The sequence below is a fragment of the Papio anubis genome, chromosome 1 (assembly GCF_008728515.1).
Source record: "Papio anubis isolate 15944 chromosome 1, Panubis1.0, whole genome shotgun sequence".
In the NCBI taxonomy this organism is placed as follows: domain Eukaryota; kingdom Metazoa; phylum Chordata; class Mammalia; order Primates; family Cercopithecidae; genus Papio; species Papio anubis.
In genome coordinates this window covers 178660285-178674441 of record NC_044976.1, presented here as the reverse complement: position 1 = coordinate 178674441, position 14157 = coordinate 178660285, and the positions used below count along the sequence as shown (strand labels likewise).

Below are 14157 nucleotides of genomic sequence, written 5' to 3'. Positions count from 1 at the left end.
AGAGGCAGGGCAGGGAGTTGGAGTTAGAGTCAGCTCCTTCTGCCATGGCATTTAGGATATTGCACTGGGACTCACTACTTAGACGCTGGTTCTCAAACTTGGCTGCACATTAGAATCACCTGAGGAGCTTTAAACATTTCCAAAGCCTAGCTCACACCTAAGATCAATTAAACCAGAATCTCTGGTGCTGGAACTCAGGCAGCAGAAGTTCTTTAAATTCCCCAGGTGATATCAATATACAACAAAGCTGGTGAACCAGTGGTCTAAGTACTTAATTAAAGTTCTGGGGAAATTGGCAGAGAAAGAGACAGAAAAGAGAAGGGAGGAGAAGAGCAGAAGAGAGTGAGGAAGAGAAAGGAGGGAAGAGGAGAGGAGGACAGGAGAGAAGAGAGAATCTATCCAAGCTGGTATCCATGGGGATTCCTAAGCTGCGTGGTTATGTAGATGTTTCAAGATAATCTAGTATAGATTGCATAATGTAGGATCTGCCTTCAAATTGATTCTGTAAACTTGATGAATGTTTCATATATGATGTTTGTAATAATGGGTCTATATAAAGTGAGCATTCTATTTTAAACCAGGAAAATAATGGCTCAGAATAGCAGTCCTCATGGGGGAATCGCCCTGTGGGTGACAACAGTGCAGCTGCTGCTCTGCACTCAGTACCTAATGAACTGAGCGCCCAGTGAATAACTGTGCCAGGCTGTTCAGTGGGTGGCAAGCAGATGGAGGCCTTACTGCTTAGGATGTTTTCCTTTTCCAAAAACAGTGACAGACTTGTCCCTGGGAATCATAGATGGGTCGAGGAAGAGAGGGTCTATGAGACAAGATCTACAGCTTTAGGGCATCACGGCCAGGGTTTAGGCCAGAGACTGCCGATACTCTCTGCTGCTTTGGCCAGACACTGTTGTTTTTGTAGCACCTGTTTGGAGAATTATGGGAGAAAATCTGGGTGTCTTGCCCCCAAAGCAGGCCTTGCTCAATGAGCTGCACTGCTTAGAAACATTGTTCATGGTGGAGGGTATTTGTGTGTGTGCATGTGTGTGTGTGCGTGTGTGCGTGTTCGGGAAGGGAAGGTACTAGGTGCTAGAGCTGGTGAGATGTGCCCTCAGTCCAACGAGTGCCCATCTCCCTCTAGGAGCTTAGCTGTCCTTCCCACCTCAAGCACCCATTGCCTGCCTTCACCAGGCCTCAGGACACTACCTTCTCCTGGTTGTCCTTCTACCTCTCTGGCTGCTGGCTACTCCTTTTTGGACCCCCATGCTAATTCCTCCTGTTCTATCTGACCTTGAGCCACTGACCTCCTCCAAGCCTCAGTCCCTGGATGTTTTTTCTTTTCTATTCACACTCACACCCTTCATGATTTCATTCAATTTTGAAGCTTTAAAAGCACACTAAAGGCTTCCAAATTAATGTTTCCAGCAATAACTTCTCTCCTGAACTGGAGGCTCGTATGTCAGCTGCCTTCTCAATATGCCCACTTGGATAGGCCATCTCAAACTCATTATGTCCATGAGCCCCTGGCCCTGCTAACATAAACAGACAGTTAAACCAACCACTCCCCTCAAAGAAATGGTTTTCCTGTCATCTTTTCCATAAAGAGAAATTCTCTTCCTTTTTTTTTTTTTTTTTGAGACAGAGTCTCGCTGTTGCCCAGGCTGGAGTACAGTGGTGTGATCTTGGCTCACTTCAACCTCTGCCTCCCGGGTTCAAGCAATTCTCCTGCCTCAGCCTCCTGAGTAGCTGGGATTACAGGCGCCCGCCACCATGCCCGGCTAATTTTTGTATTTTTAGTAGATACAGGGTTTCACCATGTTGGTTAGGCTGGTCTCGAACTCCCGAGCTCGTGATCCGCCTGCCTTGGCCTCCCAAAATGCTGGGATTACAGGTGTGAGCCACCATGCCCAGCAGAAATTCTCTTCTTATAATTGCTCAGACAAAAAGCTTTGGTATTTTCCCTGATTCCTCTCTTTCTCTTATATCCCACATTCAGTCTATAAGTTAGTCCAATGGACTCTACCTTCAAAGCAAATCCAAGAATCTGCTCATTTCTCACCATGTCAGTCCCTTCTATACTGGTCCAAGGCTATTTTGTTAGGCTGAATAATGAACCTAAAAGATATCCAGGTTCTAATCTCTGGAACCTGTGAATATGGCAAAAGAGACTCTGCAGATATGATTAAACTAAGGATCTTGAGATTATCCTGGGTTATCTGGGCAGGCCCTAAATGCAGTAACAAGTACCCTTACAAGAGGCAGAGGGAGACTGGACTCAGAAGAGATAAGATAATGGGAGATGGAGCAGAAAGAGATTTGAAGATGCTCCACTGTGGGACTTGAAGTTGGAGGAAGGGACCATGAACCAATGAATATGACAAATGCAGCTCTAGAAGCTGAAAAAGTCAAGGAAACCAATTTTCCCCTAGATCCTCTGGAGTTGTTGGCCTTGCCAACAACTTGATTTGGGCCCAATAAAACCTATTTCAGACTTCTGACTTCTGGGACTGTAAGACAATAAATATGTGTTATCCTAAACCACCAAGTTTGCAGAACTAGGAGACTAGCTCACCTCTATCATCTCTCATTTGAATTTCTCTGGTCTCCCTGTTATTTTCTTGCCTTTTTTTAGTCTATTCCCAATAGCCAGACTGATAATGTTAAAATATAAGCCAAATCATGTTGCTCCTTGGCTTAAAATCTTTCACTTAAATATCACCTTCTTGGTGAGATCCTCTCTGGCCACCCTAATTAAACCTGCATCCCTTGTGCGCTCCCACCCCTTAAGCCTAAATTCTCACCAGAGTTGCACTTTCACCCTTTTGGTTCTCTGAGCAGCACTAAGGTGGTTGGCAAGAATAGTCACTTTACAAAATGTGGCAAAAAGGGAGCCAAGAAGAGAGCACTTGATTCATTTTATAAGACTGGTATGATGTAAAAATACCAGCTATGTGTTTCATATAAGAAATAACGGAAAAACACCAGTCCCAAGGATGCGAGAAACCAAAATTGCATGGAGTTGTGATAGCCTCAAGTGTTGTGCATTTGAAGTGAGTCTTGCTCATCTGCAAAATGCTGAAGTTGCATTTAGAAAATTCAAGCTAATTACTGAAGATCCCCAGGGCAAAAACTGCCTGACTCACTTCCATGGCCTGGATCTTACCTGTGACAAAATGTGTTCCATGGTCAAAAAAAATGACAGACCATGACTGAAGCTCAGTCTGAATCAAGACCACCAATGGTTATTTGCTTCATCTATTCTGCGTTGGTTTTACTAAAAAGAGGCAACAATCAGATATGGAAGACATCTTAGGCTCAGGTCTGCCAAATCTTGGAGAAGATGATGGTAATAAAGACCAGGTGCAGGGTGGAGGGGTTGTTGTAGACAAATGACTTGAAAGAAGTGGTCAATAAATTGATCCCAGACAGTACTGGAAAACAGAAAAGGCTTGCCAATCTGTCCTCTCCATGATGTTTTCATTAGTTTTTCCACAGCCGCTACCTTTGTGTGAAGGTAGTGGCTCTGGAAAAACTACTGCGGGGAGAGATAGGGGCTAAAGTTGAACAAGCTGGTGGATAAAAGCCACTGGACCAAGAATCTGTTAAAATTCAGACTTTAAGGGTGACAAATAAAAAGTATTATTTGTGAAAATAAAATAAAATAAAATAAAATAAAATAAACGACAACAACAAACATATTCCCCAGACCTCACCTGAGAAATTTTGATATAGCATGTGTCAAGGGGCTGGAGCCTCTATCTTTAGTTCAAACTTTAGTTCAAAGTTCCCAAATCCTTCGGATATACAGCCACCTTTGGGAATTGTTGCTTTAAACCACATGGACAATTACCTAAGCTGGTAATATTCTGGCCTGGTTTAGGATGGGGTCAAAATGAGATACTCGTGGGACAGGTACCTCAGCACCTCTGAGAAGTCCAGCAAGAATAAGGACACTCCCCCTGTGTCCTCAGGAGCGGGGGGTGTAAGGGCAGACATCTGACCCCAGGAAGCATAGGGCACTCAGATCCCCTTCCTATGGCGCCTGCAGGAGTGTGCCCAGGCCTCTGGAACTGAACTCTTGTTTCTGCTCGAGGGGACCAGCACCTCCTGTCTTCATGAAGAGCTCTCTGTGGGTCTTGCCCTTGGGGTGGAAAGATGGGGTGGACGAGTGGCCAATGTGGTAGAACTGTCCTGATTGGTAAATCTCATTCCTGATGGTGACCAATGTGACCCCACACCGTGGGCAGGATCAGGACACAATCTTCTCCCCCTGCAGCACACAGTGGCCCTCACTTTAGCACTGGCCTGTGTCGAGCCTCAGAGGTGGGGGTCTGTGGCATTCATCCTGCTTCTACTTCCTGCTCACAGGCACAACTTTGATCATATCTTTTCATCTTCTGGTCAAAGGCTCCCCAGGGGAGGTAGGGAAAGGGATGGGGAGAGGATGTGGGAGGCGGTAGACTCTGCTTCCCCAAATGTGGGGAATCTGAGGGAAGGATATGAGACATGTTGAGGCAGGAAGCAACTTGGCCTTGGAAGAGAAAACACTCATGACCCAGGCAGCAGAGCTCTTGGAAGGAACGTAGAGTTTGCATCATCCCTCCAAGAGGCTGAATTTCAAGACCTGCCCTGCTGGATTTAAAGGGATGCTTTGAGGGGGTGGATGCCTTGTGGTTTTAGCCAGGCACTTTCCTAGACACTAGGGATGCAGGGTTGAGCAAGGCAGATATGGCTTCATCTCTTGGACAGATCACTGTCTGGTATGAGACATTAAACAAATGATTATTTTCAATTGTATCTACTGCTGTGAAGATATGAGTAGGTTGCTACTGGGTGGCTAATATCTTACAGTGACTAATATATCATGGGTAACTGGCAAAAGTTTGGGCCATATCCCATGGGGGAGGCAAACTGTATTATGAGCTGAACTCCTCCAACCAAGTTGTTCTCAACTTTCATTCAACAAACTTTTATTGAGCATGTATATGGTGAACTGGGCACTGTTCTGGTATCGGCGAATAAGACAGGCAAGTTTCCTGTACTCAAAGGGCTTACCTTCAAGTAAGGAGAGATCATAAACAAATAAATACATAAATAAGAAAACATCATGGCAAGGTGTGATGTCTCACACCTGTAATCCCAGCACTTTAAGAGGCCAAGGTGGGAGGATCACTTGAGCCTAGGAGTTCCAGACAGCCTGGGCAACATGGTGGTCAGACCTCATCTCTACAAAAACAAATTTTATTTTAAATTAGCTGAGTGTGTTGGCACATGCCTGAGTCCCAGCTACTTGTGAGGCTGAGGCAAGAGGATCGCTTGACCCCAGGATGATCACTTGAGTCTAGGAGTTCAAGGCTGCAGTGAACTATGATCACGCCACTGCACTCTAGCCTGGGTGACAGAGTGAGACCCTGTCTCTGAAAAATAAATAAATAAAAGGAAAACATCAAATAGGGTTAAGTACAATATTCATTATAAAACCAAATGACCTTTATGTTGAAACCTACGTGATATGAAGGGATGGGCACAGGGATATCTAGGAGAAGAGGATTCCCAACGAAGCCACAGCTAGTACAAAGACCCTGAGGTGGGGAAAACTGTTCAAATAAACTAGGTGGGACTAGGGTACGCGGTGGTTGGAAAAGTAGACAAGGACCAGATCATGATGAAGACGGGGTTTCATTCCAATTGCAAAGAAATGCCATTAGAGTGTTTTAAACAGAGGGCTTGACTTCCATTAGCAACAAGATCCAATGTATGTGGATTTGCCCTGGCAGGCTTAACTGGCAAGATCCTCTGCAGGGCCATCCTGAGATCAGCATTCTGAAGCCTGACTTTCCCTCCCAAACAGTGCCCTCTTCTCAGGTACAGTACATCAACGACTGCAGCCCACTTGTGTTTCTTCTCTGAATAAGGATTAGTCAGGGATGCACATGGGCCCATTGGGAAGGAGGGGAAGAAACATTGATTAAGGTGCCCGCTATGTGCCATGCACAGTACTAGGAACTTATCACATTTAATTCTTATGACAACTATCTTCTGAGATATGTGCCTCAGTTCTTATTTCATAGATGGGGAAACCAAGACTCAGTGAGATTTAATAACCTATCCAAGTTGCACAGCTAACAAGTGAATGGAATCCACTCTGGTCTGCCTTAAAGACTCTTTCCTCCACATCACACCTCTTCTAGATCCATTTTTAAGACTCATATTGTAGTGACTTGAAACTTTTTTGGTTAAAAAATTTCTATTTGAAAATATATTCTACCTTATTTTTTCCTCCAGCTTACCACAGCTACTTGGGAGGCTGGGGTACTCTGCATCACCCTTAGAGTATTATAATTTTAGAATACTTCTGGATGACTTTAAAAAGATGCCAAGAGAGAACTTCTGGCAAAAGTCATGCAGTACGTGAGCAGCTTCTGAAACATGCTGCCTCCATTTCAGTAAAGGATGCTCCACCCTTGCTCTAGCCCCTGCCACTCTCTGGAGGGAAGGCTGGAAGGAAACTAGTAGGGTCAGAGTTCAGCAGGTGGAAATGCATTTCCAGGATGGCCCTCTTAATGAAAAAAAAAAAAAAAAAGAGAGAGAACCATTCTTAAGAGGGGCTTCCCAAATGAAATCATCCCCCCTCCCACTGCCAACTTAACTGGGGGTGTGGGAAGGCAGGGGATTCCAGACTCAAGTCAACAGCCTGGAAACCAAACCAACAGTGCCTTTCACATGAGAACAACCAGAATCCCCCATTGGTAGAAGCTGAGCCTCCTTCCCCTGAGCCTGTAATTTGGTATCATTTGGTATCAGTCATATCAGTGTGGGGGCCTAATCCCTGGGGTGCAAGAGTCCATCAGGCTTCCTGGCTGGAGCTGGACTGTCTGATAAAAACCATCTGAGCCTGAATAGCCAAATGTTTGTCTTTGTTCCATTTATCCTGGGGCCCTGGGATTTCTTCTGGAGTGGCTAATGCCCCAGGCTCTTCCTCTGTTTATTTTCTTTGGTTGTTTTCCCATAGCTGATGGATGTAGGAAGCAGTTAGCCCATGGCTGGTTGGCTGGAAAAATGTAGGATACAGCCAATTAGAACCAGCCCGTGGAATGCTGGGCTTTGAGGAGTGCAAAGAGGAAAAAAGAGAAAACAATTCCCTCAGTGGCCATCTCTGGTGGCTGATGTTCCATCCCCAAGTTTTTGCTCCTTTGGGTTAAATATTGACTCTTGCTCATTTGAAATGGAAATACTCTTGAGAGCAGCTAATACGTGTAATCATTAAACTTAATGATTTTGCTGCTTGCTCAAAAGTTAATACCATCTCAAATAAATACCAGGATTCACCTATTTCAAGCAACCAGAACATCTCCCCAAAGGTCTTGCTTCCTCCACTGAATCTTTTATATCCTCTTTCCTCCTTAAAAAGCTCTTCTCTTTCCACCTACTTAACCTAGTCCTGCTCACAATTGAAAGCCCAGCTCAAGGGCCACCCCCTCCCACAGAAAGTAAAGTGCACGGTCAGGTACTTTGTCTACTTTGTTTTCTCACATGGCTGGGTGCTCAATAAATATTTTAAAATAAGTGAATAACGGCCAACATTTATGGAATGCGTACTAGGTTCAGGAACTCTTCTAAACTTTTCACGTGTTATATTTAATAGAGTATAAAGAAATACTATAATGAAAAGTAAGATACTTTTAGACTGCAAGTGCCTCAAGGATAAATGCATGCTATGTTTATCCCGGGCACTTAATAAGCATTTGTTGAAAGATTGATTGAAGAAAGGAATGCTTGAATCAGAATTTTCTTTTTTTTTCTTTTTTTTTTTTTTGAGACGGTGTTTCACCCTTGTCGCCCAGGCTGGAGTGCAGTGGCGCTGTCTCGGCTCCCTGCAACCTGTGCCTCCCGGGTTCAAGCAATTCTCCTGCCTCAGCCTCCAGAGTAGTTGGGATTACAGGAGCCCGCCACCACGCCTGGGTAATTTTTGTATTTGTAGTAGAGATGGGGTTTCACCATGTTGGCCAGGCTGGTTTTGAACTCCTGACCTTAGGTGATCCATCCGCCTTGGCCTCCCAAAGTGCTGGGATTATAGGCATGAGCCACCACTCTCGGCCTTGAGTCAGAATTAATTTGCCTGCTGGGCACAGTGATGGACAAAGCAGTTGGCAGCATCAGATCCCTATACAACGGGTTTTGTTTTGGGGAGGGGAGTGAGTGCAGATGCCTTCTGCTTCACAAATCTGCCCATGGTTGACCCTATTGCCTTTGGCCTTGGCTTCCCACAGTCCCTGATCCATGCCTGGATGCCTGCACTGATGCTGGTGTCAGGATGCAGAAAAGCAAAGCAAAGGAGCAGGTCTCCTGGGAGAGACTAGTTCTCCAATAAAGAACTCGGGAATGCAGTGGCGTGGCAGGAGCTGGGTTCTGATCTCCGAGGCTGGTCCAAAAGTCTGGATCTTGATTTCCCATACAGCAACTCTATTCTGTTACACTTGAGAGAAACTCGATGACTATGTATGGAATTTTTTCTCCACGGAATGTAAGGGGAAGGGTGTGTCACTGGTCAGAGAAGGTCAGAATGTGCTGCGGGCTAATGGATCTTTATGCCTAATGGGAAATGCCAGAAGGGAGGTGTTTGGGGTGGGGATGGGGGTCATCCCATTAGTCATGTAATTAGATTTCTGGATGGAGAGCTTTGGTTCAAGAATCCAAAGTGAAAGAAAGAGCAAAAGTGACTTAGTAGAGAGTGTGTGTTGGTGCTGGAGGAGGCCTTGGCAGTCCTGCTGTCCAACAGACGGTCTCAGCCAGTTCCCAGCCTGGCTGGAGGCCAGGCTGCTCCACAGCCCCTTCAAGCTTTCTCCCCAGACCCGTTTGAACCAGTGGCTTCCCTCCTGCCTTGTTTCTGAAGATTCTGGAGAAGATATGAGAGGCTGGAGTGTGGGGCCGGGGCCTAGGACGTTTCCAAGAAAAAGCTTTGATCTCTCTCCTGCCCTCCTGTCCCCAGTCATGGGCAGTGTTAAATCAAGGTTAGCCTAAAGCTGCCTCCCTGCATATTTTAAGTTCAGCCTAAAGGTTTCTCTGTACATGCTGAACTATAACAAGTGGAGGTGTTAACAGGCTTTAGCTTACATTTGTGCCAATCACCAAGTTTTGGCCAATCAAATGTAGCCAGCTGTTCGAACTGTGTTCAAATAAGGCTGTTTCTGTACTTGACTTCCATTTTCTGTACATCACCTTCCTTTTTCTGTCCATAAATCTTCCACCACATGGCTCCTCTGGAGTCTGAGAGCCTACTCTGGCATGGGATGCTGCCTGATTCACCAATTGTTCATGGCTCAATTAAACTCTTTTAAATTTCATTTGGCTGAGGTTTTTCTTTTAACAGCAGATTTCAGGGTTTTGGCCTCATGGTCTCCAAGCAAAGGTCTATGGTCAACAAGTATCACTTGGGGCACCAGGTAATAAAGAGAAATGTGCTCTGAGAAAGGGATGAATGAACGGGCAAATGAATGAAACCTGAAGCAGAAGCAGGTCCCACATATCTCATTTCCAGGAGTCTCATGGTTAGGAACAGACATTCCTAAAACAGGCCGTTTCCAGGCAAACCCCAGATGGTAGAACTTGCTGGTACAATAAGCAGGACTCATTCTGTACCTACCCCTGAAAGATGTTCCTTTTCCAGAACTTGAGATCCACCCTTCCCCAAGTAAGGGCAGTGGACTAATTCACTGACGTGCTAACTAGTTTTGTGCTCCCTACACCCTCCTCTGCCAGCTCTGTCTGCCTGCCTCCCTCCCTCCCTCCCTTCCTTCCTTCCTTCCTTCCTTCCTTCCTTCCTTCCTTCCTTCCTTCCTTCCTTCCTTTCTCTTTCTTTCCTTTCTTTCCCTCCTTCCCTCCCTCCCTCTCTCTTTCTTTCTTTCTTTCTTTCTTTCTTTCTTTCTTTCTTTCTTTCTTTCTTTCTTTCTTTCTTTCTTTCTTTCCTTTCTTTCCCTCCTTCCCTCCCTCCCTCCCTTCCTTCCCTTCCCTCCCTCCCTTCCTTCTTGTTTTCTTGCTTTTTGGAGTCTTGCCTTGCCACCCAGGCTAGAGTGCAGTGGTGCATTCTTGGCACACTGCAACCTCCATCTCCTGGGTTCATGCAACTCTTCTGCCTCAGCCACCCAAGTAGCTGAGATTACAGGCATGCACCACCACGCCTGGCTGATTTTTGTATTTTTAGTAGAGATGGGGTTTCTCCATGTTGGCCAGGCTTGTCTCAAACTCCTGACCTCAAGTGATCCACCCACTTCAGCCTCCCAAAGTGCTAGAATTACAGGTGTGAGCCACCACGCCTGGCTGGCCAGCTCTATTTCTAGCAGAGAGCCAGATCTTTTACAGGAGGAATTTGCAGGACAAAACCAGAATGCTTTAAAGTCAATGACTTTATTTTAATATTTATTTATTTATTGAGACAGAGTCTTGCTCTATCACCCAGGCTGGAGTGCAATGGCACGATCTCTGCTCACTGCAACCTCTGCCTCCTGGGTTCAAGCGATTCTCCTGTCTCAGCCTCCCGAGTAGCTGGGATTACAGGTGCCCGCCACCACGCCCAGCTAATTTTTTGTATTTTTAGTAGAGATGGGGTTTCACCATGTTGGCCAGGGTGGTCTCAAACCCTTGACCTCAGGTGATCCACCTGCCTTGGCCTCCCAAAGTGCTGGGATTGCAGGCGTGAGTCACAGCGCCCGGCCTGAAGTCAATGCCTTTAAACTCACTGAAGAAATTTTGAACCTAGTGCAGTGGCTCAGGTTTGTAATCCCAGCACTTTGGGAGACTGAGGTGGGAGGATCACTTGGGCTCAGGAGTTCGAGACCAGCCTGGGCAACATAGTGAGACCTTGTCTCTTAGGAAAAAAAAAAAAAAAAGACATTTCATTAGATGTCCTGAAGAGGGGAGAGAAAATAGGGAAGATGACTTGGGGATAGAAAGAACAAAGAAGAGGTTCTGCTGCCCTCCCACCAACTTTCCCTACAATAGGAAGAGGCTAGAGCTCTGTGGAGCCCACTCCTCCTCCTCCTGGGCCGCACACTAGGGGCAAAGCCTCAGAGGAGAACGGGCCTGGTGATCACAATGGGGCCCAGCACGAGGCCTCCAGACTCAGCCAGGAGTTTCCTGCTCCCGGTGGGTACGGAGCAGGGCACCTTTGACTTCAAGGGACCACAAAGGCTTGGACAGGGAAGATGTCTGTGGTGACCATGGTGAACTGAAATTGAAGGACTGTCCTCATGTTCGGGGTGTGCAAGAGTCTTTCAGGTCTGCTAATTAGTAATGGCTGAGACGAAATTACCACCATCCCTGTGGGATAGGGATTTGGACTGGTATGTTAATTTGATGTAAATACATTAACATGATATTTCCGGCACACCTCGGTCGCAGGCTGAGATTCACACTCATTATGTGAGGAAACAGCTTCTTGAAACTTTCCCCCCTCTGTCTCAGACTCAGTGATTCTAAGGACCTCTAAGGATCACTTGGGCTCAGTTGAGGCAGGGGACTGAGCAGTTGGCTAGCAGGACGTGGAAGCAGGTCTGCTCCAGGCTCCAGAAAGCCATCTAGAGGAAGCTTGAGGGTCTGCTTCACCCAAATCCTTCTGCTGCCTCTGCAGGGGACTGGATTTCTCACCACCCTGGACAAGCTAGATGTGGGTCCCTACTGGCCTGGGACGTGGTACCCTCTGTGCATAGCTAGGCTGGGTGTCCTGGGACTCCAGGGTGGCTAACCCGGGACTGAGGGAGGTCCCAGGATATAAGCATTTCCGTTTTTTATTTTATTTTATTTTATTTTTTAGACAGAGTCTTGCTCTGTCACCCAGGCCGGAGTGCAATGGCGTGATCTCAGCTCCTGCAATCTTTGCCTCCAGGGTTCAAGCAATTCTCCTGCCTCAGCCTCCCAAGTACTAGGACTACAGGTGCCCACCACCACGTCCAGCTAATTTTTTGTATTTTTAGTAGAGACGGGGGGTTCAACATGTTAGCCAGGATGGTCTCGATCTCCTGACCTCGTGATCCGCCCACCTTGGCCTCCCAAAGTGCTGGGATTATAGGTGTGAGCCACCGCGCCTGGCCTAGTATTTCAGTTTTAAAACTGGGTAAGTCTTGCAGAAACAGGGACTAGTTGGTCACCTGATCTTGCTGTTGGTTCATTATCTCATCCGTCCCTGGCTTCCAGGGGATGTTCCAAAGTCATCCATCTCAGATGGTGATTGGAAATGGGATGGGAGAATCCCTCCCCTTTTTCCACAACCACCCAGATGGGACAGAAATTCTATGATCTCCCTGGGGAATCCAGAAAGGGAAGAGGGTTGGGGCTGGGACTTGCCAAGTGGTCAAGTGGGAACGTATTTGACCCAATGAGTTCACTCCACCTCTGCTGTCACATCCCTGGTAAATCAACAGCTACTGGTTTCTCATATTTTCTCTCTAAACCAACCAACCCTGGTCTCAGCACCAGGGACCAACCAGAAAAGGAGAGACCTGGGGCTCTTCTCCCTGGTCCTATAATGTTGGTATCTGACAACACCAAGACCAGTCGTTTTGGAGAGAAGTTAGAGGACCTGCAATCTAAGTCAGCAATCTAACTGGGAGGAGCAGAGAGGGATTGGCCTGCAGCAAGGCCCCAAATTGTGTAAGTTTCAGGCTCCAGGAAGCCTGGGTCTGCCCCTGAGAGGAGGCTCCTCACCCATCACATTTAGTAATAGCTCTCAGGGATTCCTGCTCCACAGCACTCCAGGCTGTGCCACAGCTGCTGACCTTGTCTCTCTCAATTCCTCCAGGACGGCCCAGGCCTCCGCAATAAAATGGGGCCCCAGGTGATTGCCCAGATTTGCCTGGATTCTTGAAAGAGCTTTGATGAGCTCTTGTACAGAACTTTGCCACATTACTTTTGACTTTCACAGCTCCTTGTGAATTATCGAGGAAAGCAAAAGCTAATTAAGCCACATAATTTAGAACTGAAAGGAGGTTTAAAATCTCCTACCTGAAAGGAGGTAGGAAATGGTTCCAGGGCGGAGAGGACTGTATATTTCACACAGTAGACTTTACTTCCTGGAAACTTTCCCTCCCATCTTGGTTATCCCACAGCATGTTAGCATTTATGCCCTTCACCCTGCATAGCTTTGTGTGTATCTGTGTGTCTAGGTAAATTCACTTATTAGCCTTGCTGAGCTTGACTGTGTGTCAGGTGCAGGGGCTAGGCACTTTCAAAACACAATACCATTTAAGCCTTCCAAACCCAGGGGATGTAGGCACTCTTATTAGGCTCATTTCAGGGATGCAAAAAACTGAAGCTCAGAATATATTTTGTTGGCAGGGAACAGTGGCTCACGCCTGTAATCCCAGCACTTTGGGAGGCCGAGGCAGGCAGACCACCTAAGGTCAGGGGTTTAAGACCAGCCTGGCCAACATGGCAAAACCCCGTCTCTACTAAAAATACAAAAGTTAGCTGGGCATGGTGGTGAGTGCCTGTAATTCCAGGTGCCTGGGAGGCTGAGGTAGAAGAATCGCTTGAACCTGGGGGGCGGAGGTTGCAGTGAGCCGAGATCACACCACTGCACCCCAGCCTGGGCGACAGAGTGACTCCGTCCCAAAAATAAGTAAAAAAAAAACCAATATATTTTGTCATGAGTTGTGTTGGAGTAGAACTCGAATCTCAAGCCTGACCCTGTCCTGCCTCTGTCCTGACTCTCTTTCTCTGTCCAGAGACACACAAATGTACACGAAAATATTTCATATGTGTATGTCATGCCACCTATTACTTGGGGACAAGGATTGTGTGGTACAACATTTCTTTAAAATCTCAGAACGCTGTAGATAACATTCTATAGATTTTATAGATTAAAACAACAACAACAACAAACTGAGGCAGGTCCAGAGTCACCTAGCAAGTTAATCAAAAAGCACTACGTCTAGAATTGTTGCCTTGGGAATTCAATGTGCATACAGCTATGGGTTTGGGAGCTAGCATTAGCTTAGGCTACCAGATGAATGAATTAATGAAGGGATAAGAATGAACGTATGTGTGAAGAGTGAGTCATTTATGGGTGAGCTGGTTTGAGATCATCACAGTCAGACCTGGCAACAAAAGGTGCCATTGAGCTCCTAAGTGGTGTAAGTTTAACCTCCTGGTTCCCTCAATGCCAAG

At 46.4% G+C, this 14157-nt stretch overlaps 1 protein-coding gene across 2 annotated transcripts in view; it reads right to left on the bottom strand.

Annotated features, from left to right (window-relative positions):
• NMNAT2 (nicotinamide nucleotide adenylyltransferase 2) overlaps nucleotides 1-14157 on the bottom strand; it is a 176599-nt gene that overhangs the window by 15127 nt on the left and 147315 nt on the right. The window lies entirely within an intron of this gene.